The 26,465-nt window shown below is 39.0% G+C and overlaps 1 long non-coding RNA gene across 2 annotated transcripts; it reads left to right on the top strand.

Moving 5' to 3' along the window:
* Nucleotides 1-18,975: 18,975 nt before the first annotated feature.
* LOC111263094 (uncharacterized) lies at nt 18,976-25,419 on the top strand. 2 transcript variants are annotated; one of them, XR_002682022.2, is made up of 5 exons: nt 18,976-19,040; nt 19,270-19,408; nt 22,993-23,232; nt 23,421-23,545; nt 24,503-25,419. It is a non-coding gene; the product is annotated as an uncharacterized LOC111263094 (long non-coding RNA). The 2 variants fall into 2 exon arrangements; XR_015312143.1 differs by lacking the exon at nt 22,993-23,232.
* Nucleotides 25,420-26,465: the final 1,046 nt, after the last annotated feature.

Below are 26,465 nucleotides of genomic sequence, written 5' to 3' on the forward strand. Positions count from 1 at the left end.
ACTCACAAAACCCATATCTTTTTTTTATCTGACGCTGCCACTGTATATATACATATAAAAGATTTTGTCTAAAACCTTATTATTCTCCTTTCTGCCCTTCCTTCGCCCTTGTCGAGCATAATATGCAATAATGCCCTCTTAAATCTCCAGTTTGGGAGAGTTATCCAGTTTAAAAGGAAACTTTTCTCTCTCATAATCGGCTACGTACTTTCAATTTAGAGACACCCTCTAAGTTTCTTGTGTACAGTTTTGCCCATAACATTAAGCATTTTACAAAATCAGTAGTCAAGACAGAAAATTATGCACTTGGTCGGAGTGCTGTCTTAAAGTTCAATAAGCTCTAGTAAGCAAACATACGAGAAAAAGGTGTAACAGATGCTGGACCTACCATCTATTCAAGGACGAACTACTACTGCTTCGCACGTCGTCATTGAAGCTTGAGACGCGGGACGAAAAACGCGCAAACCCTAAGTATATCGACATAGCAAACTTGCCCCGGCCCAAGACATCGCCTACTTGCCCAACCCGTGCCAATCAAGGCTACTACGATTACAATAAGAGAGACCGAATGCTGCGGACTCAATAACAATTAAGAAAACTTGTAGATCGTCAAAGGCTAACAAAAAAAATTAACCCTTTCGCGAATACTTTAAAGCGCGACCTAGTTGATGATTACGCCAATGAACCTTTGCCATAAAAAACCATAACCATAACGGGTATAATTCTTGGAAGCGGATTAATAATTTAGTTATGAATATTTAATTAATTGCGTATTTGCAAGCAATACTGTAAGCCCACTTCATATTGTGTTCAGCTGTCAATGAAAATAATTTTACACTTATGCTCTCAGATCTATGAGTTGATACCGCGACTGATAAAAAAAAAACCTCGTTCCATAGTCATGCAACTTCTAACCTGACGAATGATGGCAGCTAATGTGACTTGAAATGCTACGGATGAATGGCAATACATCATTAATAGACAACATTAATAAAGTATGCGGTAAAAATTCGGAATATGCGGTAAACATGGTAAGAGTTCATCAATTTTTTACAAATAAGAACAACGAAAGACCATATGTAATTCTTGAAAGCAGGAAGAAAGGACGTTAATAGTTACCAACTTGAAGAGGGACATTTTGACGTAAGGATGCAGCAGAACGATTGAATGATTTAGTATGAACATTAACTGTCAAATTCAACATACAGTCTTCAAGCGAGCGTCACGCGCGGAAAATCGGCTAAGATGAGATACCGTTCATTTGGCGACGCACAAGCGACGTATCGATTTAAGTTTGCTGTAATATTATATTTCTATTTTTTTTAACTTAATTAAGTTAATAGGCTTAATTGAATACAAAAAAGCATACTATGACTACTTACATTTCCCAGGGTGTTTCAATCCAGCTTATGGTTCGAAGAAATTAAGACAGCTGAGACAGATTATAAACCAGTCATCAACAATTCAAAGCCGACAGATCAATCCATAGGCTACACTTTTTTGTAGTGGTTATTGATTGATAACGCACATTGGTTGATGAAATCCACTGGATATCACGGAACGAATGTACTGCGTTATGTCTCTGACATTAGCTGTAGCAGCACTTTTGGGGTTTGTCGTTTTATAAAGAGATTAACAAATAGAAAATAAAACATTGAGCAGCGTCATGACACGCTGGGGGCAAATCTAAATGCCAGCTCAGCGCTACCCATATCGTCGATCATTCATCATAAAAGAACAAAATGGCTGCGTGTCATATTTTTGTAGTTGTTTATATATGATGTGGACTAAATGGCACCAAAGATAATATAACCACGGTAGTAGAAAAGCTGTAGTACCAATGTGGTGATAATTGTGACGCATAAAAGCGCACGAAGGGTGCGAATGCGTTGTCACAAGTGCCTTAACTTACCCAAACGCCACCTTTTTTTGAACACACATCAGTAAATAAACTAGACTAAAAAATTACTAAATAAAAAGTACTAGATAAATCAAACTATACATACAACTAGAGACCAAAAAAACATCCAGTTCGATTGACATTGACCATACACCTAATCACAGTATATTGTCGGAAGGTAGGTAAATAACGATTTAGACGGTTTAGATAAAACGACGATTAGAACAAACTTATTTACTAAACCGGAAGGCCAGTCAGCGATTTCAACTTGATCTAACGAACATAGTACAGCTTAACGGTCGTTCACCTATCTATAAAGTCTTTTTGCGCCTAAGTCTATTTAGCTTCTGAGTGAATAAAATGTCCATGCAAAATGTGGATTTTGCCCCTTTTACGCAGAAACCGGCCTTGAATTTAAGCTTAAGAACTTAAGCAAGAAGACCACGCCTTTTCAGTAACGTCTAAAGTGAAAATATCGTGAATTTCGCTGGGATATTTGACAGATAAATGACTTTTTCAGCAAACGGTATTTACCAGGCAGACGTTTCTAACTGGAAATGTATTTATCATCTCAAGTCTACCACTAAAATTCGTGCCATAGTGACGTGTCTAGGGGCATGCAAGCTTTTTTCTGAGATACCTTTATACATCGGAATCCAAGAAGAATGAACTCGCTCCTGATCTTGATCTAAAAGGAGCTCGAAGTACGAGGAACTCAACCGCACGAGTGTGACACAGGACAAAACGGGTCCTAATAAAGAAGCGCAAAAAGACCACCACAGGGTAGCTTCTCGATCTGTGTTCTGTTCAAGGCCATAAAGACGAACGTCTAATACATTAAGGTAGGTCAAGACACTTGTCCTGTCTGAAGATAGGCTAGGTCAGATCGAGTCCGGAACGAAAATTCCAATTAATGCCTTGCCGACTGGCAAGGAACTTTTTTTTTCTATAGCGTACAACTTGTCAGCGCTACGTAGTAGTCGCTAGTAATCGTACGATCAGTCTTCTTCTAGTCGTACGAACTAAAGCATATTACAGATATGGATTTTTTGCACAACATCATTTTCTTGCCGTCGAAATAAGACCTTGCTTGAGTTTGCAACCTATTCGAAAACCTAACAATGACGCCATCGAAACACTAATGGGGTGCTGACAAACTGATGCGCAACAGTGGAAGCACTCAGTATCGTGTTCGTGCAGCTTTCGTAGATTATTCATGTTTGCTGCTTTTTTGACGTTGAAAAGGTAACTCACGTAAGCACTGCATTATTAGTGCAAGGTTTTTAGAATGAGCACAGTATGCACTCGTACCTGTAGCACTTGTAATCATGAAATTAATTGAATTTTTTTTTAAATCCCACAGATTCTACAGGACTTCTATCAACGTTGTAACTAGGCACAATATTATAAGCCACATGGTTAGGAGGAAAGAAAACTGCGCGCAATAGTACTAGTCTCAAATTCTCCTGTGGAAACCATTTGCTTATTTACCGACTGGGAAAACGGCGTTCGATCTTCAACTGAGAATAGTTAATGGTCACTTAGGCCATCAGATTACCATATTCTTCCTGCTACGTCTGATTAAGATGCATTATTCGTGGTGCATTTGTATTGCTTACCACTATCTCATTCTATGCGCTTGTATATACCGTTTGAATTTTAGCCGCGAACACATATTTCTGCGATGAAGCATCTATTCTCATTTACCCGTTTTGTTAGATTTTTTGAAGCATGGACGGCGGCAGTCCTAACTCGTTGCGGAAAACGGAATTCAAATTTAATAATCTTTTTAGGCTTTTTCGATTTAATTTCTTTAATTCTAGGTTTTATGAGCAAGAAAGGAACTAGGTCAAAAAGAAAATAATGGTACGACACGAACTTTGAGGCGCTATAGAAAGTATTCATTGTAAACTGTTCTTTAGTGAACCAGTCTTCCAGCAGTACGTATCTCTTAGCAACTATTTGCCCTATGACGTTGTGAAGTTTTCACCAATATCGGCTGAGCAAATAGGACTTCTAAATGTTTCACCTTGAGTATATAGCTTAGAATGCCCCTAGTTATTGCGGCAGACCAACAAGTGTCGCACTCACCATTTCAATATTAAATGTATTAAGAACAATTGACGTACTGCAAAGATTTAAGCCTTCTTCTTATTAGTTATATTCATCAATGATATGAACGGACTTTGATCTGCGCACGTTAAAATATTAAGCAATTTGATCTAGCTAGTGTATGGAAGATGGTGCATATCCATACGTGCGAAAGAACTTCTATAGCTAATTTCCCTTTATTTGTAACTGACTTGACACTTGCACACAAGTAACTTAGAAAGCAGTTATTATACATGGTCACTGATACTGAATAGGAGCAATGGTAGAATTACGTTTTCTTCCTGCTATGCCTGTTCAAATTGAAGTTCTCCACTTGGAGCCCCTGATCCGTCTTTTCTCTGGATGTCAAATTAATCGCAAAAATATTTCGAAATAGATTGATTAAGTTTGTATTGAGCTCTGTTAACATACCATATTACGTTACCCGGATCGTTCTATGTTCTTGTAACCATTTTCCAACACAAACCAAAACAATGGATAGTAATTATAATTCGTTAATGTGTATTGTTACAGAAGTCTCTCTTTAAAAAATTCTCCCAGAAAGGCAAAATAAATTAAAAAAAAAAAAAAAGTTTAAGCTGTACCATGCACCAATCAACATAGGAGCTGTTGAGAAAACCTCTTCCAGAAGCAGACGGCAACAAGGAGGCAACTGTTAGTTCTATAGTGAGTATTCGTCCGTAACCGTAAAAGAAAATATTAATAAATAAAACGATCGTATCAATGGCTATTCTCATAAGTGGGAGAAATTGAATTTGCTTCTTTGAATAAACTCGCACTTATCTAATGAGTATCTACAATCTATATGGTATAAAAGGTTTTTTTCTGTACTTAGTAATTTCTAAACACTTCACACAACGCGAGAGCGTGATAAAAACAAATATATTCGATTTTCTGTTGGGTATTGCTGTTAAGCATTGACTCAGATAACTTCGGATCCCCGTGATGGCTTCGTAGGTAATGTGTTTGCTTGGTAGTCCTCAGGACACGTGGTAGCTAGCGTTCGGCTCCAGGCATAGGTACACTTCTGTTCTTGCAGGGACCCAGCCGTCTGATGGAATTCGTAACGGCGTAGCCCGATGTAAAATTCGAAAAATGTAGTTTAGATAACCTAAGGCAAACTAGATGACACGGGTGTGCCCGTATGAGCTACAGACCGACTCATCGATGCTCATTGACATAATTTCACTTCGAATTGATCGGATCAGAGGACTTAATATCATACCTTACATCGCCCAATCTCAAATGTATCGGAAATGAAATGGTTTCATTATCTTATCTCTGAGAGTTTCTGAGTCCAAGTAGAATTTACGTTCAATTAAAGTTACGATGGATCATGCAAGGCGCTTAAAGAAAAATGCACATTGTATTTATCCCTCGCTATGTTTGCGCACCTGTGTGTACTCTTCGAACAAGCGGATAAATCAAAAAGGATACGATCAAAATTAACAAAAAGTCTTAAAATCATAGAGGATTTTGACATGGTAAGTAAGAGCTGACGAGGTCCTCCAATCAAAATGCAGGATTGATATATATTTTATACCATCAAAGGAAAATTTAAAACGATACGGGTGTGGCGTGTAATAATACGGCTGAAAATGAATTATATCCGATACATAAGGCACTATGAGTCAGGTTAGTATACGAGTTCTTACCTTTTTAAGAGCACTACCTAAAAGAAAGAAAAGGAAAAGATGATCTCATCTACAGATGTAGTTATTTTAAAGTGCACGGCAATGGTGACCAGCGGGAGCCATTAGTTATATACCGACACCGTCGCTCTGTAATTAATTAACTTTCTCTGCTTAGTCTGTTGAATGCGTATGTAATTAGTGATGGTATAAGAGTTATATTAGAAAATATAAAATGTAAATATATTTTGTACAATGCACGCAATAGCCATATGGTGGTGGAATGTCTTAGACACGTTATTTTACGAATACGAAATGGATGAGGCCAAAGCGCCCATTAGCGGTCAGCACTTCGTTCGTCGGAGATCACCATTATCCTAGAGTGTAGTTTCTCTTTAACACCTCCATGAGCTATTGGAAAAAAGTATTGAGTAAGATAAACATTATGGTATTAGGTAGTGAGCGTTAACAATCGTATTCAAACAACTCGGCCTTTATAGCTTAAAGTTTAGCTTGTCGCTCGAGATCTTCCTTTCTTCTGTAGGTTTTCCGAAAATTATTGTCCGATCATCTGAGGTGCTTATTATGTAATTTCCATGCAAACGGCTTAATTAATAAACTCAAAGGAACACAAAAATAGGATAAAAATTGATATTCTCGGTCGAATCGGGTGTTTTAAATTAAATAATCGACTTGCCGTCTGGCTATCTGACTGCTAAGGCCAAAAAGCAATGCAAACCCAGCTGATAAAACCTTTGGCAAATCAATGATTATACTTATAAGTTGAAATTGAGGTTCCTACATGCATACTCGGCATAGAACAGCTATGTCTATTGGTTGAAGTTGAAATTATTAAACCTCTTGGAGTGGGTCAGTGGTTATTGCATTCATATCATTGGTTTCAATTAACTTGAGGAATAGATTGTCTAAATTTGTCATCTCCTTAATTTTTTTCATTAATAATAAAAACACTTATTTTCGTTCTAGATCAGTAGCTTCCACTTTGATAGTACTCTGATTCGAAACTTACACATCCCAAATGCGGCGCAATTGCCCTTACGGGACCATTACAACCGCGTCAGCTATATTAGGGCAAATCGTTAGTAAGAGTATGTTATGCTTAATCTTCCGTGAAAGGTGAACCGATATAACAATTTACCACAAATGTATGCTGTTTAAAGCCATGGCTATATTCGAGTTACGAACTCGTCGTTGTACACACGACCGCTTCATACAACTTTCATAAGATTTAAGAGACTTTTTTTGTGCTAAATTATCATTACACGATTGGTTGCAAAGCACCAAATTCAGGCGAAGGATCTACCAGCTATCGCTACTGTGACAGCGGTAGCAATAACACAGAAACCTCCGTTCTCTGTCTCGAAAAATCCCGAAAAAAAACACAACTTCCGCAAGTAACGATAGCAAGCTAACGGCTAATTGAGGAAACAAAAACAGTGAGGGAACGCCCAACTTCCCTGGCGCCCACGAACTATATCAACGATAAACAGATCGCTGAGAGGGACATACACAAGAAGCTTTGCATTGGAACCCTTCGGGATACGAGAATGATCTGTTGCACTCTATAAACCATAGAATCTAGCAGTCCTCACGCGTTACTGTCTAAGCTTTAAGTGATCGCTTTCTTTATAACGGCTGACGCGACCTCTTTGGAAACCCAGTTTAAGTGACCCGGCTCTCAAAGGCGACTAAATGTTTTACTATGCTATAATATAGCCGCCCTTTTCTCGGACTGTGCGAGGAATGGCTCAATCATATTGTATAGCGAATCTGGATGCTTTAATGTAATTGCACAATTATTAAGTTTTGTATTAAATCCATTGATAGCTCTTCACAAGATCTCCCTAGCTTATAAACTCCATCCCTGCACAATACACGGGAACCTCTACACTGCAAGCCCAATAATTCATGCAGGAAAATATTACGGTAGACACAACAAGTCAACCCTTAACGGATAAAAAACTGCTGAAAAGTCAACTGAAGATGGTTCTCAACGGAACTGAAGATTGTGGTCAACGGAAGAATTATCTGTCAGAAGAAACAGACCAATTTCATTTCCTTGGATAAATATCGATTCGTATATCTAATGTTTGCCGTTTAATCTTTCGTACTGCGGCTTAGTTGATTGGTTAAAAATTACCGATCAATCGATTTCATGATTGTCTTTTGTAGTTTTGCTTTAGTCGTAGATTTCATATCTCAAATTAGCACGGTTTCTCGTTTAGAAAGGGTTTTCTATATTATGACATGTTGAAGTTATCGCATTTTGAAAAAAAAAATAGCCAAGCTTACTTCAAAGCACGATTTCGACGAAATATTGTGATAGGTTTAAAATGACGACAGTAACGGCTTCAAGAGCTAAGTAAGCTTCTCACGAACGATATACACGATTTAACCAGTTGTAAACACGAAACTACGAACGAAACAAACACGGATACTACCTTTCGAAAAGCCTGACAGATATTTTACTAAATCATGACTAATCAATTACGATACTGCACCCTGCCCACATATGGGCGTTCATTAAAGAGATATTCTTTCGTTTCAGCGAGTGCAAGACAGGTCTGAGTACTTGATGTGTTGTTGTATGATAAAATATCTGTCAAAATCGTACTATCTTTTTTGTTGCGTTGGCGCTGAGTTCCAGCTTAAGATTGATACCGGGTCTTATTCGAAATAATAATAACTTAGTAACGGTGACGTAGCTCGACAGGGCAATCTAAAGGGTGGCTTCTGTAATTCGCCTGGCTAAAACGGCGACTACCGACAATGAGAATCGTGGAAATGGCCAGTGGCCGTTTACACATTTGTTTCAATTATTACCCCTTTCTCAATAAAAGAAATCTATGTATTATAAAGCGAATCAATAGCTGAATAAAGGAAACAACTTGCGAATGGTACCGTGACCACAGGGCCAGTAACGATAAAAGCTTTTTACATCAAAATCAAACCAAAAAGAGTCGATCATTCATTCGTTACGACAAAAAAACCATGCCAGACGGCTTCATACAGGAACTGAAGAGCCTTATAAGTAAAAATAGCTTTTGCAGGGAATATCTACGTATAGAAACTAGTTCGCTTGGTTCTACGAGCGATTGAAAAAGATAACATTTACGGATATAGGTCAGGCTTCGAGCATATTTGTATCTCCATCGTAACGCATAGGGATAAAAGGGCGCAAAATCAGTGCCGTATTGGTTTCTCGATGGGTATGCGAATGTAAGTGAAATTGAAGTTCGGGGAGCATCGTAGCGGTAACTACACCCTGAGCTGTAGCTACACTCACCTCATCAATGGTGACGATTCCCGATTGCGGACTTCATTCGTCCTATTTTACTTCAATCTGTAATGTGTTTCTTGTATTTGTGAAACGCAATTGCATCACTGAAGTCTTAGAATGTACTAGGAGAAATGCAGTAAATATCTTTATAAAATGTACATCCACTCCTTCTCCGCATGCGGCAACAGTAGCCTGAACGCAGCACGTTACCTCGACCGAACTGTTTCCTAAACTATTATTGAAATGCTTGCTAGTGATGTTTATTATTTGATTTATTGTTAGTGATAATTTTCTTCGACAGACTGTTCTTGAGCCTTAGCGATGGCATAATTGTGACGTGTTAGCTTAGGAAGTGTAAGGGCAAAAAGGTGCCCTGAGTTCAAATCTGGGCGTCGTCACCCAGTTCTAGGCCCGTTTCATGTTTTGCTTCTCCAAGTTGCTCGTATTGAGATCCTCAATTTGATTAGCCACTGAGTTAGCGTTAAGCAACGGTATCGAAGCATCTGTCACAAATAACGACAGCTGAGAGTCAAACAGCAAAAGCCCGTTCCTGTGCTCAGAGGCTAGATATATTTAGCTCTAAAACCCAATGTAGAAATCGAATATAGATTAATTTCTAGTACTGCTATGAATATATTGTTTTACATGTATCTCATGTAGCCGAGATAACGAAACACGCAACAATGGCGACGACCAAGTCGCTAGTTTCTGCCCGCAATTATTACTTCTTTCTGACCCACTCAATCTTTAGCAGGGAGAAAAATAATCAGCCAAGGCTACGTTCCCTTCTTTATCGCCAGCTCCCCCCAAGACTAATTTATTTACGGCTATAAAATCCACTTGTTCCCAGTTAGCAAAACTGGGGTTTCTGAGGTTAAAAACTTATATTTCGTGCAAACAAGCATACAAACGCATAACTGTTTATTATCAACAGAGAAAACTGTCGATCGAGCCCCAATTATGAGCAGATTCCCAAAGACATCCCCAAATAAAAATCCTGTTTCAAGTACTGTTCTCATAAAAATATTTTGTGCCATATAGGGACACGCCTCTGGGAATAATTTTCGTTTGAAGCACCTATATTCTAAACACATCGAACAACTTCAGCTTTCAGCCGATTCTTTCCTTTTTGTGTTGAAAACTCTTATAATAAACTTCGATGAAATGGTTCGCTCATTCATTTATTACCTTTTCAAGATGAATATATAATAGTTTACTCCTATTATAGTGCGCATTGCGTGATTTTTGTTGCAATATTGTTAAAATTCAGTTAGAAAACAAATGGTGGAATGATGGAAACAAACCTACTAACAAGTCCTGTATACAAGACAAAACGACAGCCTTCTGCTGCTACAAGTTGATCCTCAGCGTCTTTTTCTGTAGAACTTTTTTACATGTTGCAATTGCAGAGCTCTAAACTTCAGTGAGTCGAATGACCCAATAGGGATGCACAGGTCATTTTATTGATTTTTGGGACAATCCATAAAATCAACGGAGACGAAAGTCGAAAATTGGTCGTATAACAATAAGCCAAATTGAGCTAAATAGACCGGATTGGCTTAATCAGTCATACTGTCTTTGTCGGCATAAATGTCGTGTCGTCTTATGGTGATGCGCAGAGACGTAATCGCTTCGTAGACTCCACGATTATTTTCAAAAACAGATGTCAACGTAAAATGATTAGCTATACATTTTATCTTTAACTATGTTAATTACGATTGTTTGTATACTTCAGAAACAACATCCTATGTTCGATACGTTGATCTTTACGTATTTATTTTACGACGGACAGTAACAGCCGTAAGATGCAATATTTCTTGCATCTCGACAGTCGAGTGTAATGAATAGAAGCTGAGTGTATTGCCTGCTGCTGCTGCTGTAGAAGAAAGCCGAGCGCGCAAAATGAAGAAAAAAACAAGTATATATATGCATAATTCAGTTTTCTTAAGATCCAGTTTCTCGATCGTTCGGCCTAAAAGCCTGTTTGTCGCGAACTGCTGTAAAAGGGCCCATTACGATGACAGATTGACTGATGACTTCTTCACCATCTTAAATTTTCGACCGAAGTGGGCAAGTGAAAGGTACAGAGCAAGATCATTTTCTACGCGATTGTTCCGATCACACCTTCATCATTGTTCTGCAGTAGGCTTTCTTCATTCGAAAATATCATCGACCATAGAGGCCTTATACTTTTCTATTTCTAGCACAAGACATAGGTCTAGACTCATGAGTGTATGGCTGTAGCATGTAACCATTCACTGGATGATCCATTTTTGGGGAAAGCGAACAAATCGATATTGCTGAACTAAGCGTGAAACGTTAAAAAAACCTACGTCTGGTATAGGCGGTTATGCATAAAAGAACAAAAGGCAAGTTTAAAAGCGTCGATTGGCCTGGCCAGGAAAAGCTAGAGAGAATTATTGAAACGTAGCTTCACAGTTTCTACCCTACAAATTCTATTTGTAAGCTTAAGGAAAATGAAAAATTTTAAATCAACTTCTAGAAACCAGATAGCCTACTGCTTCTTCCACCATTATCAATCATCCGTCCCCTAAAATGACCTATTGCTGTTTTTGACCATGGATTGCTCGTTTCTATTTCCAATGCTTCGTATCGGGGAAGCGAAGGTTGAGCATTACTGTAATAGCTTACATCAAGCAGAGTTTTCTAATTTATCTTCCCGATTGATATTTAATGGCCTTTATCTAAGTGGACCTATTCTTCAGATCCGAGTAGTACTGACTTTCCGATATCTATCTTCACCACTTTGTTTTTCCATATTACTGTCGAATAGAAGCCTTCACGGTTTTTGGCTATCGTTAAAGTGTCATAGGCGATCTTGAAGAGATATCCTGTAAACAGCGGACAAGCATAAGCTGATTGATAAGAACAGGAGACCAAGGATTTCTTAAGCAAACGAGGAATCATTGTTCTCTGTTAGGGCCTCGGGGTGTAACGTGAATGGCATAAATATAGAACCTTCGCCTTATTTTGAAAACGCCAAAACTCGCTTTCTCCCTTTTGCTTCATGGGGTAAATGTCGTATAGATACACCCCTCTATTCCCTAATCAGAGGCGAGAAGCCTTCTTTGATTTTAGCGTTTTTCTTCTTTGATTTTACATTTGTCCCAGTACTGCCGCGTCAATGATGTTTCGTGTATCAACGAAGGCTGCTACATGTACGGCAGTAGTAAACCTCGAAAAAAACAGCTATCGCAGAAGCAAGTTACCTAATCCGCGCTGGTGGCATCGCATGGCAGATACTACTATATATGTGGGCAATCAGCAGAACTAATACGAGTTACATTGATAGTCAGCCAAAAACTCAGTTCAAGGTTGTCCATTACCAGCATCGCTATAGAGTGATCTAGGCTGCATGAAAACTCTTTGGGAGATACAATGACTACAACTGGTAGTCACTAGGACTCTAAGGACCATGCAGATTACACCTTTTTATGTTCGTGCATATGTCAGCAAAACCCAAAACCAACCTATTTTGGAAAATCGACCGAAGAGACAATCTATAGGCATGCGTCGATTTAGGTTAGCGACGTAGAACAATACACACTACGACCTTCCTTTTGAAAGGCTCTTCCATTGCTATACTCCTGAGGGCCATTTGGAGAAGAAAAATACCTCACTGAAAGCACTACTTTTACTTTTAATATTTGAATAACCGTTCTAGCTTTAACAAGGCGGTTAGGCCGGAACTTTTTGAACAAAGTGTATCGGCACTTGCCCCGCTTTAAGACATCTATTCCAGCCCACTACAACGGGTATCAGATTGTGTCGTATAATAAGCGTGGACAGCTTAAAGTGCACAGTGATATTTCGTTTTCTATGTCGGTGTACAAACATCAACCTGTCTTATTTTAGAGCTGATCGCGAGCCAAGTATATTCCATTAAAATATCGTCGACTCTGTTCACCTGGGCTTTAATATCGGCCAAAACAAATGGTCTTTAACTAGGTCTTTAAGATGCTCAGAGTTTATGCAACAATTGGGTTCTCATAATTCTGTATCTTCTACAAAAGTAAGGACGCTGATAAGAGCACAGTGGGAGACGCAATCTGCAATTCGTGAGACGGCAATAGCAACGACGACGATCAAAAGCAAATCGAATTGTTGTCAAACGTAACTTCCTAAAGGTCATTCTCGCCTCCACTGACGCGTTTGTCCTTTGTACTTTTCTGTTTATTCTAACGGCGCTATCATCCCTGTCATAGACGCGCCTTTAAACGATTAATTCTTCTGAAGTGGAAGCGGCAACCAACGGGGGGACCGAAACTGTGGTAGTTGATCGTTTTGCCCTGCGTTTGCCCTAACGGTTGAAAAATGTAGCGAAACATAATGGATCGGCAACTCCTTTTCTTTCAAAACTCTCGCTTATTACCGAAAACGATGGCAAACACTTCGTTAAGATGGCCTGACCTCCTGCTGTTTAAGGAGGCCAAATGTACGCAAACGCTCACAGAATATATGGGAAAAACATATAGAACAAAAGACAGAAAAAAGTAGAGGAAACATCTATCTGGGACATCAATACAATTCAGCTTCGTTTGCACAGACGAAACTCGACTTCTGGCTAACAATGTAGGTCGTTTCCAATGATAATATTACCTGGTCTATTTCTATTACGATTCAGAACTTTCTGGTGTGCTATAGAGCTGCACTGGCTAAGTTAAGGAAATCTGAACAGGTGACACTGGCAGAGCTGGCAGTACGTTTTTCGACAACGAAGAGCTTGGCTTAAAAGAAGGGGGGGCTAAATAGGATAAAACTGGTCAGGACAGTAAATGGTTCAAATGATATTCACCCGGATGGCAGTAAACTTGTCCTTGCCTGTAACTGACTTTTACAAGCGGATGTACGTGCGCATACCGATGAGCTCAAATTGCCTTATTGTATCTTTGGTTAGTTCTACGTCCTGGTTGCCAAGGGTACAACAGCATGGCATCCCGAGTGGACAAACTGTGTGAGGTAAGGAGTTATAATAGGTGTTTGATTCCTCTGAAAATTGACTCCACTAGAATGAAGGCATATTTCATTAAGTAAAAAAAAAGATGGTACCAATAGAAATGAACGCTTGTAAATATCGATAAGCTACTCAGAAATTACGTTTGCACCTTTGTTACTATAAAACAATTCCTTTCGTGAAAATCAATAGTTTAGATCATTTTACTGTTCTGCGTAAATATGGCTTCTAACGTCGCTGTCTGATCCCGAACCTGAGGCATCCACGTCGAGTTGAAACTAAGATAACTGCGACCATATGAAGGGAAGATATGTTACAGCTCAGACTGTAAACGCCTGTTTGACTTAATAATGGTAAAGTACAACTGTAATCGAGCACCCTAACGATCATTGTAGTTGCTTCTCTTATTGGAAGTTCATTGGCTTCGAGAGGGCTAAGTGCCAGTTGATTTCCATCTAAGTCTATACAAAAACGATTATTCTATTTTTAAGCGTATTCAATCAGAGCTTGACTAATCAAAAATAGGCGTTTCCTCCGTTTAGCGGCTTCCCATTTTTGGACTGCCACTTATTTTTCTAGCTTGCTATTGGGCTTCACGCTAGGTGACGGCCTGTGATGTACGGCCTGTCTTCTGATCAGGACAAAGCGAAACAGGCCTGTTAATCGAGTCAGTTCTAGAACCGTAGTCTAATTAAGTTTTGCTGCCGGCCGTTGCTATATGAGAACGAACGGGCAGTAACCGAAAAACCTGAGAAAACCATCTAGTGACTAGAATTATACATATATGACAGAAATTTACCTTTTATGACTACAGAGTGTTAATGATAAAGGTGCGTAATCTTTCGTGTTTTAATAATATTTGTACTTTCTATTTGTTTTTGCAAATACGTATCAATATAGCGCTGTGCATTTAGAATCAACAACAAAAATATATAGAAAAGTTTCTTTTGGAAAGTGTTGAATCTTGCTTCACACTATTTAGGATCGCAGCCACGCTTTAGCGCTTCTTGAGTCAAATAAGGTTTTTCTTTTTCCTTTAGACTAACGTGGCACTATTTGAATATGTGTTTCCAACAACAAACGGTTGAAAATCTTGCATGGTTCATTCCTCTCAAAACCGTCTAAACCTCCTTTAAATGTCTAGGTTTGCTAGTAAAATCTAAAGCATTGTTAGTTCGATCCTTTCCAACAAGCAGGCCGCTTTAAATCAAAACGTACTCGATGCAGGTGAAGCACAATTGGTAGTATATTGTTATTGATTATCCTGTCATGTATGTACGTACCCTAAAAGGAAAGAACGACTCTGGAAAGACACAGATAAAGTATCACAGAAAGCAGTTAATCTACATCCATGTCTCTTTTAAGGGTTGAAGGTACCTCTGCTAACGTGCACGTAGCTGATACATTGTCCCTGGGTGGCTAGCATAATGAGCCAAGGAAAAAATCACATATGTCTGCCTTAGAAAAGTCGTCTCTGAACGGCATAGACAATAAACGTGATATTAACGACCCAGCTATCTTTGATAAATCATATTTGCTCAACGTATATTTTTGCAAGCTGACCCTTATCTATATTGTTTATAGCTATGCCATGTGTTTATGCACGGAAGTGGATTTTCGCGATCTTTCTTTGTTGAAGCCCGGCAAAATCGAATTAGCAATGGCCTGGATTGTTATTCGCGGCTTACGCCGCAGCTTATAGGATCAGCCGTCGAACATATACTACTTGTGTTTAAAATAGCACATTTATCCACTTAATTGACTGGTACAGTTCTCCCCTTCTGATTGTTAAGTTCGCACAAATAGCGGTGCATTATTAATCAATTAACATCACTATTGTGACGTTAAGACGTTGACGATAAAACCCTACAGGACATTTGTGGCACACAATATTACTGATTTAATTAACGACGATTGTCCAGTGCGTGTTGGTACGCGCCTTGCACTTATCTGCTAGTCTCTACCTAAATATTACCCTAATTGCATCGTCACCTCACAAGACCCCAAACAGATCGATATTATTATTTTTTACTCTTGTTTTAAACTACAAACGTTCATTTAGCCCGTCGCAGCGAGGATGACGGACAGTTGGTACGTCATAGCGACCTTGTTACACACGGGTGCAGCTACAGAGTCAGCTAGAGTTGCCTGGCCCTATGTTGTCTGCCCTGCTCTAGCAGGACCAGTCGAAGCCGTTGTAGGACATAGCGGCATTCTCTGCTTGCTTTGTCGTGCCGGCGGAAAATTTCGAAACAATTTTTGTCCACCCTATCTCAAACTTTTGCCGCGTTATTGGCACGATGCGAGAGGGAAAGAGAGAGAGAGAGAGTTGCGTATAACCTTTAGTAGGCCTGTTTAGGCGGATCTGCATTTTTACTCGTGCTACGATTCCGCAGTGGACGATATAACGCTGTTGTACGGGTTCCTGCTGTAGAAAAGTGTGATGGAACGCTTTCTCAAGGTCTCTTATTGCTACCATTGCTGCTCTAGGTCAGCCGACTGTAACGAATAAACCTAACCCTACCTCACCAGACATGAGGCAAGTTGAACCGTCATACGTTTTGTCTTGCTCCTGTTTTGTCGTATAAGTAAATTCAAATATCATCCTGACACGGTAACTCGTATATGCTTGGGAATGCGCATATATGCACAACGTCAAGATAACATATGCATAGTCAACTGGACCCATCGGGTAGATCGTCGCTAATTCTCTTTATAACAGCATACAGCAATATGCGACAATATATCATATCGTGATCTCTCCATTTGATGCTGCTGTCTAAACGCATATTTATGTGAACTTGTAGCAAGGAACTCTAAAGAAACAATGTACAAAACTAATTCAAAAATACCCGCCACCAATTATTTTTATCCTTCTTCCGCTCTTTTTGTGTGAAACATCCACGTTCGCACATTTCATTCATCCGCTTTACTATATAACAGTTTTCAGAGAATTCTACGTATGTTGACGCGCTTTTTAAACCCAAATTGTTGTGCGTAATTTAAATGGGAGGCAAAAAAGCTCAAAGCAAATTGTTATCATATTTTGTCTAGAATAATATTTTCTAGTAAACTGATTAAATCTGAAGCCGCTCGCTGACGGCGCCGAAGTATAATATATTAGATAGGGTTTGATCAGCCCCGTTATTAGTAGTATTAAGTTCTTTTCCGCCAAAACGATACCCCAGAGGTGAAGTGAAAAGACAACAGTTCAGGAAAACCTTGAACCTTTGTGTATTCATGATACATTAAGTGATAAATTTAATTCGACAGGATCCTTTCGGAAATTAATGCGTTTGGCACAACTAACCACACCATTCTGCCCTTTGCGCTTGCAGAAGGTTCTTGTCTAATTATATCAGTCCGACAAGTATAGAAATTACGGTTGTGGGGTAGTTCTGCGATGAAAGCAATTGAGGGCAAACTAATATGTAAAGTACCGGCTGGACTAACAACTCAAAGCGATCACAGCTTTTGTTGTAATAGAATACGCAACAGCAGCAGCAGCAGCGGGAACGATTGGCAAGAATCCCTGATCAACATCAACCGTAATTGTTTGTTTTTTTGTTTGTGAACGGGATCTTTTCTGAAGAAGAAGTGTGTTCTTTCTGGAGATGAAACATTCTCTTTTAACGACCTGCCAACGTTGCTCCAGTTTAATAGTTTTACGCAAATTACTGATCGAAGCTGCTGAACAAGCGCGCTGCTGTTCTGTGTGCTGTACAATTATCTCTTGGCCTCTCGCGCCAAGGCCGACTTTCTAGAAGTCGACTAAAAGAGTAGTCCAGGCCCCAATCAACATCTCAGACAGCGTCGCTTGTTGGGTAGCCATTAGCTTACACAGCCATTAGCGCACACAACAGCTGCGTTCCGTACACCATCGGGGAACTGTTTAAAAAAAAACCTGTCGAGAAAACCCACTTATCCTTACTTTCTGTTTCACTTTTACCTCCCGTGCAAAAACGAAGAGGCAGAAATGATCTAACAAAGTAAAATAGGCAAAGTACAGAATCGAAACATAATGTCCAAGGTATTCGAAAACCTGCTGACTCATAGGCTAATTTATCTAACTCGTATTTACAATTAGACAAGTATAACTTGACGAAGGATGCATTTGTTAAAAGGTGATATTTCATGGCTTACCCCTACGATTTCCATTTGGACTCGGCCCTATTATAGCTTACACCATTGCAAAGCGTCAAAACTGATTATTATTATTATTATTATACCTCTTAGCTGTTAGCATTTTCAAAATAGAGCACCCGCCGTGTCACCGGCCGCAAGCATTTTAGGGAAAAAAAAAGTTTCAGCTTTGCATAAAAACAATTACAGATCAAATTTTTGATGGCTGGCTACTTTTGGGTCTACAGTTTCCTATTGCAGATTTTAAAATTTGTCTATTCGTACATACGGTTAAAATGTAAAATTATCTTGAAGCCATTCATGCGTCTTATTAATTATATTGAGGCGTTTGTTTGGACTTGAAATAAACAACAAGGATATAAATGCGAAATCAAGTTACACCTTCCCATGTACATAGGGTTTTCAAGAATAAAATGAAATTGCATACGACGGAGAACTCAACGAGCTAGGCCAGTTTTTAGCTACAGGAGGGAAGCTATCTATGACTGCGTCGTACCTCAGTTCAAGACACATCGGTTACCTTCTAGCATTGTATTCTACCCCGGACAAAAGAAACCTCTTTTCACTTGAATCATGACAAATTGGCCTTTCCATAAATTAAGTACCGCTCAAAATAGATCGCAATTATAGCTTCTAGTTCAGTTTAACACTAACAAATCTCAATCATTAGGCCATTACAAGCGAACCTTGCGGACGTCAAAACGGAACAATGTTTGAGCTAGACGATGCTAACACATGAAATTTGACTGCTAAATATCCCAATTTCATCAATCAGTCAACAGAATATATGAATAAAAACCGATGTTTTTATCATTTAAAGGATAAATTAGTTTAAGAGAAAAAAAAACGTGTTATAGTTTCAAAAATTAACGCTCAATTGTCAACTTTTTATTGTGTTACAGAGTTATAACCCAAATAGTGAAAATACTGATTATGGAAATGGTCCACGCGGATTGAATGCAGGCCACTTGGGAACAGGTGTGGTGAATCCTACACGCGATTTGCGGAAAACTAATCAACACAGACTAAACATAACCGCTAGGTGGAGAGAGATTAGACGAGAGAAAAGCGTGGCCCTAGAAAGACACTGAGTTTAATGGCAATATCTGTTAGATTCAAACGTAAGATGAAGTCAGTACTTGCAAGGGCATTTGCCATTATGAGACATGTGTCGAAAATGAAACGGTGAATGCGGCCGTTGTTTCAGGTTTCTCAAAAGATTCACCGACCGTTGGCACAGTAATCGAAAGCACACAGCCTTGATGATAACGTCAAACCTCTTCGCCATGCTTCAGTTACTTCCAAGGAATATCGAACGTCGGATTCAACCTGCTTATTTGCCCAACGTAAGTTCGTGTGATTACGGTGCCCTAAAAAAGTCACTAATGGGCACGCATATTCCACTATTCTTCGAAAAATCATAGATAAAAAAAAGTTACATATGGAAACGCAAATGGGAGGTATGGGACTGTTCAGAAGTTGCCAGAGCGCTAAGAAAAGTGTTTAAAAGGACAGGGAGAGAACTTGTAATATTGTAGACAGACATTAAATCATAAGTTTAGCCCAACTACTTTAAAGTCTGCCGGATTCGCTTGTGACAGCCCAATATAATGTTATAGTCCGGTTTTTGTGAAGATAGCGGTTATGATGCACAAGATAATAGGTAGGTTTCATTATAATCGCATTAAAGCGAAAATGATAAAATTGCAAGCAATTTATTAAAGTTTAAGGAAGTGTTTAATCATCATCTTATATTGGTGAAGTATTAAAAGAATTCATTTAAATTACCCGCTAATGCAGCGATAAGCTTGAGAAACTCACGGTCAAACTTTGTCCCAACGCAGTTGTCACCAACGTCGCATTATTTGTCAGATTTCCAAATCAAGTGATAACTTCTTCTTCATTTGTTTTTCTCCCCATCAATTTTCAATGACGGTGTCCAGGCCGTTGTCAAGTGTAACAACCCGGCGAAGCTATACGGACGTGTTGATGGCCATGCACCAATGCCACTGCATAGTACCAGCGAAAAGGGTCTTCATCGAGCCCCAATTCTATGGCACAGAAAAGGAGACAACACTAGCAAACTCCATGTTTATGTTTGCCCTACTGATTGCCTTTCTATTCATTTCCTTTTAGCTTTTTTAGTGCTTTTTATTCATGCACTCTCAAACCATTTTGGCCTTTTGCTTCTGTTCCCTTCCTCGAATCCTTGTGCTGTTCTTTTATTTTCTTCGAGCTCGCTTTGGTTACCTGATTTCATTCATGTTGTTTCCTTCTTCTTACTCTGCGTTCGTCTCGCTTTCTCGCAAAGTTCATATGTATTCCTGATGTGCCTAGATACCAGCCAATCTGGCCAGCTTTCTCTGCCCGTCATTGCGCTACTACGTCTCACCTGGCTCGCGTTCGTTACCAGCGATGCCCGTGGTTTTTACACTTCGCCTCTTTCCCCCTATTTCTACCGGTCCCCGTTCGGCCACAATTTGATCGTCGGCGATGTAGCGGTTATTGATGCCGTCTAACGGGGATGACGCCGATGATTAACTGCCGCGTCCCTCAGCGAAAGCGGCCAGCACGAACATGAATTATTCTTCCTTTAATGCTGCTGCGGCTTTCCCCTGTAGTTGCTCTAGTCACTGCTGCATGCCAGTGAAAGCAGAAGCAGGTGGACCCCAACGCAGGAAAACTTAAAGGTGGAACAAGGCGAAAGCTGCCCCAATTATCCACTACTGTCGGTCGCTGTTTGGAAGGCGGCCGCCTGATCGGATGGCGGAATCTGGCCGATTTGAGTAGACGGACTGGTAACGCTTAACGCAACTTCTCTCGGTTAGCGTTGGGAGGCGAAATAAAAGCGAGACAACAGCCGTTCGTGGCCGTAAGATCACAAGTTGCTTTGCTATCTATTACAGCGACCTTAGGATACGACAACTGTCGTCTCGATAAATTTGAGCCTCGGCTTTTTCTAACTAATTAAATTTCCCCAAACTTTGCTTCTTTATCATTCTCTGTTATTCTAAGGAAATTCTTAAAAATCAGCTCATGCACAGCATTATCGCGCTAACAAATCTGGCACAACGAACCCGGGCTGCACCCGTGTACTCGCATACGACTGACCACAATTCGGTACCTTTCTTTTTTTAACGACTAAAAATGATCGATCGAAAACATTTAAAAAGTCTAAACCAAAAAATCTAACTATCGTGTCTAGGTGGCACGAGTCAGATGTTATAGTTGAACGACGTATTTAACGTACATAACGAAAACGTATAAGTTAATAGATACCATCTCCAAATTAAGTGCGAGCAGGGTGAAATAGCAAGTTAAATATTGCAGTCTAGATAGTAATTATCACTTTGCCACTTATAATAGTTACCGAATATAAGTATCCTGGAAATTGGCGAACTTAATTTTCATCTAACGTCGAACAAATAACAGCGTTTTAACGCAGGTGACCCAGTGATAATAGATACGTTGACAAGTTGAAGGTTTCATTCTTATTTCGGTGAAACATATGACTGAACACCGAAACCGATATCTCCCATAGGCAATCAAGAAAAATAGCAGCAGGATATTACTGGTTGTGCGGTACTATTGGTCTAGAAACCCCGATCAAAAACCAGACTTAAACTACATTACTTTACCAACACATTGTAAACACTTACGCTGATTAAACAAAGCGCCATTCTGATAAGTTCTCGCTAGGGCAAGAATGCCTTTCATATAGGTAAACCATCACTAGGACACAACATGGCAATTTCGAAAGACCATAACTCGATGGAACAAAAAACTTCTTCACAGTTCATACATGCATATGTAAAAACGGACAGAATCTATATATCACTGGGAACAGATATTACTAATCTCTCTCTGGTTTTCCCTCTAAAACAGAGCTATCATCAAACAAGGGCTGAGTTTTTAGTGCTGTTTTGGGCAAACGGTTTTTGCGCTAGCAGTACTTGTTATATAGGACAGATATATAGAATGCCACCCATTTGTTCCGTTAGATAATCGTCCTAAGTAACTGCTGTTTTCATTATTAGGCAAATAAAGAGAAACACTTAGATGTTAAAAGCTGGTTACGATTCCGTTACGAGACGAAGACCCTCGTTTAATTAAAAAGTTATCCAAAATTGTTAGTTCATGTGGTCACTTTATAGGCTGAAAAGCATGCTTGCGCCTCTTTTCTTGCAGAACGACTCGTAAAACATACTAGAAGTTACAGTCAGACGCTTGTGTAATGGCTTCATTTTTCTAAGTTGGAATAGATCAAGACTCTTGGAAGTTAGTAACTTGACATATGTCTGGCCAATATACGGAATAGCAGGCCAAAATTTCACGAAAGTTTATTTTTGATACTATAATAGATGAAAATATGACTAACTCTGAATTGAATATGTTGATAAGCTAGCTAATAATAACTAGTTGATTGTAGATGTGTGCGAAAAGATCGCTTTTGAGACACCTAAAACTTTCTGTTTAAGTGCGGAACAAATCCAGTAAAAAAAAGATTGCATGAACTTCTGGGTCTACATGGGCAACGGATAACAATAATTATCGTCGTTTCTTTTGTGGCAGTGATACAAAAATAGTTGCTCATAAGGAGGATTACTTTTTACTTGATCAAAATGGTTTTTTCAACCTACAGCTACTTCGTTGTGTAGAAGCTACAGTTCGAGGTTAAACCGTCTCTTTTGGTAGAAATTTAGGTATATAACATGGTGTAGATATTAATGTCGAAATATGGGGCAAAGTTGACCTAAATGAGGATAATTAATGACTATTCCCTTGATATCCCATGGGAATACTAACAAGGAAAGGTTATCCCATGCATATTTGTCCTTCTACTCACGCATGGCAAGACCTCGCATGATGAGCTCAATGACGACATAACCGAAGACCATTAAGTCATTCTGGCCTGCTTTTTATATTACAGATACACTCTCGTATCGGTGACTTCCAGACATCAGTCGAGTTGAACGTTATGTGGATTCCCACACCTCAGGACGCTCACACAAAAAACGAGTGTTGTATGCATAGCTAAGCAGTTTTAGGATTTTCTCAGAGGGACATTGTCACCTCTGACCCTCCTGTTTTACACAATTGCTTCGTAGAAGAAATTGGAGGCGAAGGCCCCGGCAGTCCTCCATCATCGCTGAAAGAAACCATCCATGATGTGCGTCGCATTCGCTAGTGGACGCTTATGAGGAAGCGTTTCGAATTCTGAAGAGAGCGGCGAGATTTATTATTTGTCGAATTTACACCACGTTTACCTCTATTTGCTAGGTCTTGGAGTCAGCTTGTAAAAGACGTAGAAAAATAACCCATTTAAGCATACTTCTTTGTGTGTTTGTTACGGTACAGGGGAAGTTAGCACAAAGGAACGATGTTCAATATCAATCGGCTGCCCGCAAAGCCTCTCCGATGTTGACATTTTTCGAATCACAGCCTTCCGAATCTTATTTCTCTTCTCACCTCATTAATGTACGGTAAGTATCTGTATTTTGCAACCTTCTTGTTCGAGCTGAACGTCTATCAATAGTTAGTGGATATTGTGTGAAAAAATCGAATAAATAGCTCTCAGCATTGCTGAGTGATGTTTGTCACCACAAATATGGTCTGTAACTCCGGCGTTATAGCATTAAAGATCGCCGATTGTAACTCTCCTATAATTTTGAGTGCTAAATTGTCTAGTACATTATGTTCGTTACACGTTCCTTAATTCGAAAAGTCCCTACCGGGCTCATAACCTGCCGAAGTGGGTCTTTTAATATATTAACCTACGTTACATACAGCTTAGCTACTGGCCTTACAGAATCAAAAGTATACTACCCTTAAGTATTGACTGTAAATAATTAAGCTGTAAAGTTACTGGCACTTTAAATACTTTTTTTTATGTTCGCTTAGAGCGAGATCCAACTTTGCTTTTCAGCAGTCTTATTATGACGACTTTGGTTCGATAATATAATAAATATATCACGCGCCTCTTCAAAATGGGTGGGCGAACACGTTAAATAGAGGACATTAAAGTTTCTTATTTAACGGATACATTTAAATAAATTAAGGATAAATAAGGATGCTCTGTCTTGTGTAATAATGTTTCGTCATCATTTGGATAATAACTACATACGCACATTTTCTTTATTACCTTTTTTCGAACTTTCACTAATTGGGAAATATGTAAATGTTTCTTTAATTAAAAATAAATTGTCAAAGAATAACTAATAAATACACTACATGTACCTAAGGATCTAAGCAGTGTTTTGCGCTTATAGCAGAAAAGATGCATTCTTCATTGCTATTTTTGCCTATGGCACTTTGTGTACCACATCTTCCTTACACCAAATAGTGATTTTATCTTCTTTGATCGATGATTATAGCTGTCAATCGAACTGTAAACCCAAGTGTATACAAGGATCTATCTAATATGTCTTATTACCAAGTAGCGCGATAGAGGAATCTGTGGAGTCGATTCTTCCTTCGAAAGCCGAATAAAGTACGTACAATGAGGCCAACTTCCCGAGAAAGCAACTATAACAACGCGAACGTTCATCTCGTTGCTGCGCGGATGATCGCTTTACATCGATGGGTCCTCTCTTGTTCATCATCGACTCATTGATGTCTCTCTGACAATGTAAAAGGGAAGAGAATCTGCGACATGCCATTGTTTACTTTGAATGTTTTTTATATTATATATATATATATATATAGATATTCTATTTCATATGTTACAGATTGGTGTAATATGGTAGTAGCTATCCGTACGTATCACCAATTCCATCGCGGAACTAACCGGACGATTAGCTTCGTCATCGTCTAAAGTGTCATATTCTAAAGTCCATAATAGCCTTTTTATGTCCTGAAGGGCAGCGTAATCTATTTCCTCTAGCAGTCATATGGTAAACAATACTGGCTCATCCAGACGACCACATGCCACATGTACTGTTGTCTTTGGTACCATTTCGCGTTTGGCACAATGCGTGCTTATTTTAGTATGCTAACGAAGGTATATAGTGACACTATGAGGTTGATATAATATTATGAACTGCTCCTTTGTTTTAGAGTCACCCTGAGCATGCTATATGTCCGTAGGTTGATGAAAACTACTCGGTAAATGTCGATAAAATAAATTTGTTGTTACTAAACCTGGAAAAGCTTCTTTTTTACTCAGATGATCTAGTTCGATAACTTTTAAATTCTGGTTTGGAAGCGGCTCTTCGTCCCCCAACGACCGAAACGCCACCTCTATATTCTTATGCCATTAGTGTTATTTTTCCGGCTTTCTTGTATACTGCGTCAACTTTACTCCTCAGACTTGTAGTTATTTTCAGTAGATCTTTGGATCTTCGTTGGTATGATATTGCGTCTATTCTGTAAAAAAAAAAAAAAAAAACCTAATTTTGTTGTGGGTCTAATATTGCTCCAAAGTGCGGATTATAATTATTGTCAAGAAACTCTGCTACGATAATATGATTTGATATAATGAAGCTGAAATTTGTCAGGACCCTCTGGTCGCTTTCAAACACCTTTCTGATGGTTGTTGACATTATTTTCATCGCATTTTTTTATGTTAAGTTGACTATACTATTTCAGATATCGGTATTCTCGTCTTGTATTTCTTCAGTCGCATTTTTTTTTTCTTTTTTATCATGGATAGTCTCATTTTGAGAGTGAGTGATCCTATGGGCCTTTTCCTGTAATCCTTTTCGTTATTGATAATATAACCGAGATACGGACATTGCAGTTACTGTTCGGTATAAACTTCAGTTTCCCTGATCTTGAAATGATACAGATTTTGAGGTCTTTTATTACTTTGTGTTGATCTGAAAACTGAGGTCTGAACATCCGTCTTAACAATGGCAGCCCCTCGGGCTTTATTTTTATCAGAGACCTCCATTAAGTGGTTGTCAGCCATCAGAATACCGATTTCACCTTAGTCTAAATTTTTACGTACGATTGCTCGATTTGAGGTCCTGCACATATAACGTAGGAGACAGTTGCCTCCCAGTTAGATGTGTTTCGTTCGGCATTAATACAGTAACTAGTTTTCCTCGGAGTATACCTGGACCACCATATCTATGCCTATATCTGTTTTTCATACTTAGATTAGCAGTGTATCTCATCTCAATGTGTTTATCAAGAGTATGTTCGATTTTTTCTGCATAGGTTGGCCTATCTAGATTATATCTACTGTCATCGTTACTTTTGTACTCATTTGCACACGCAGATTCTAAAGCTACGCCAATTTTTAGATTAGACTCTAGGTAAATATTTTAATCAGCGTTAATGTTGATTTATTTATAGCTGTTGTTCGAACCAGGCATTTTGTTACGTCTTACTAATTGCTCGTAGGCATTGCCCATCCCTTGTTTATTGTCGAATTATTGACATCAACAAAGAGCTCCGTAA

Source organism: Varroa jacobsoni, unplaced genomic scaffold (assembly GCF_002532875.2).
Source record: "Varroa jacobsoni isolate VJ856 unplaced genomic scaffold, vjacob_1.0 scaffold_733, whole genome shotgun sequence".
Lineage (NCBI taxonomy): Eukaryota > Metazoa > Arthropoda > Arachnida > Mesostigmata > Varroidae > Varroa > Varroa jacobsoni.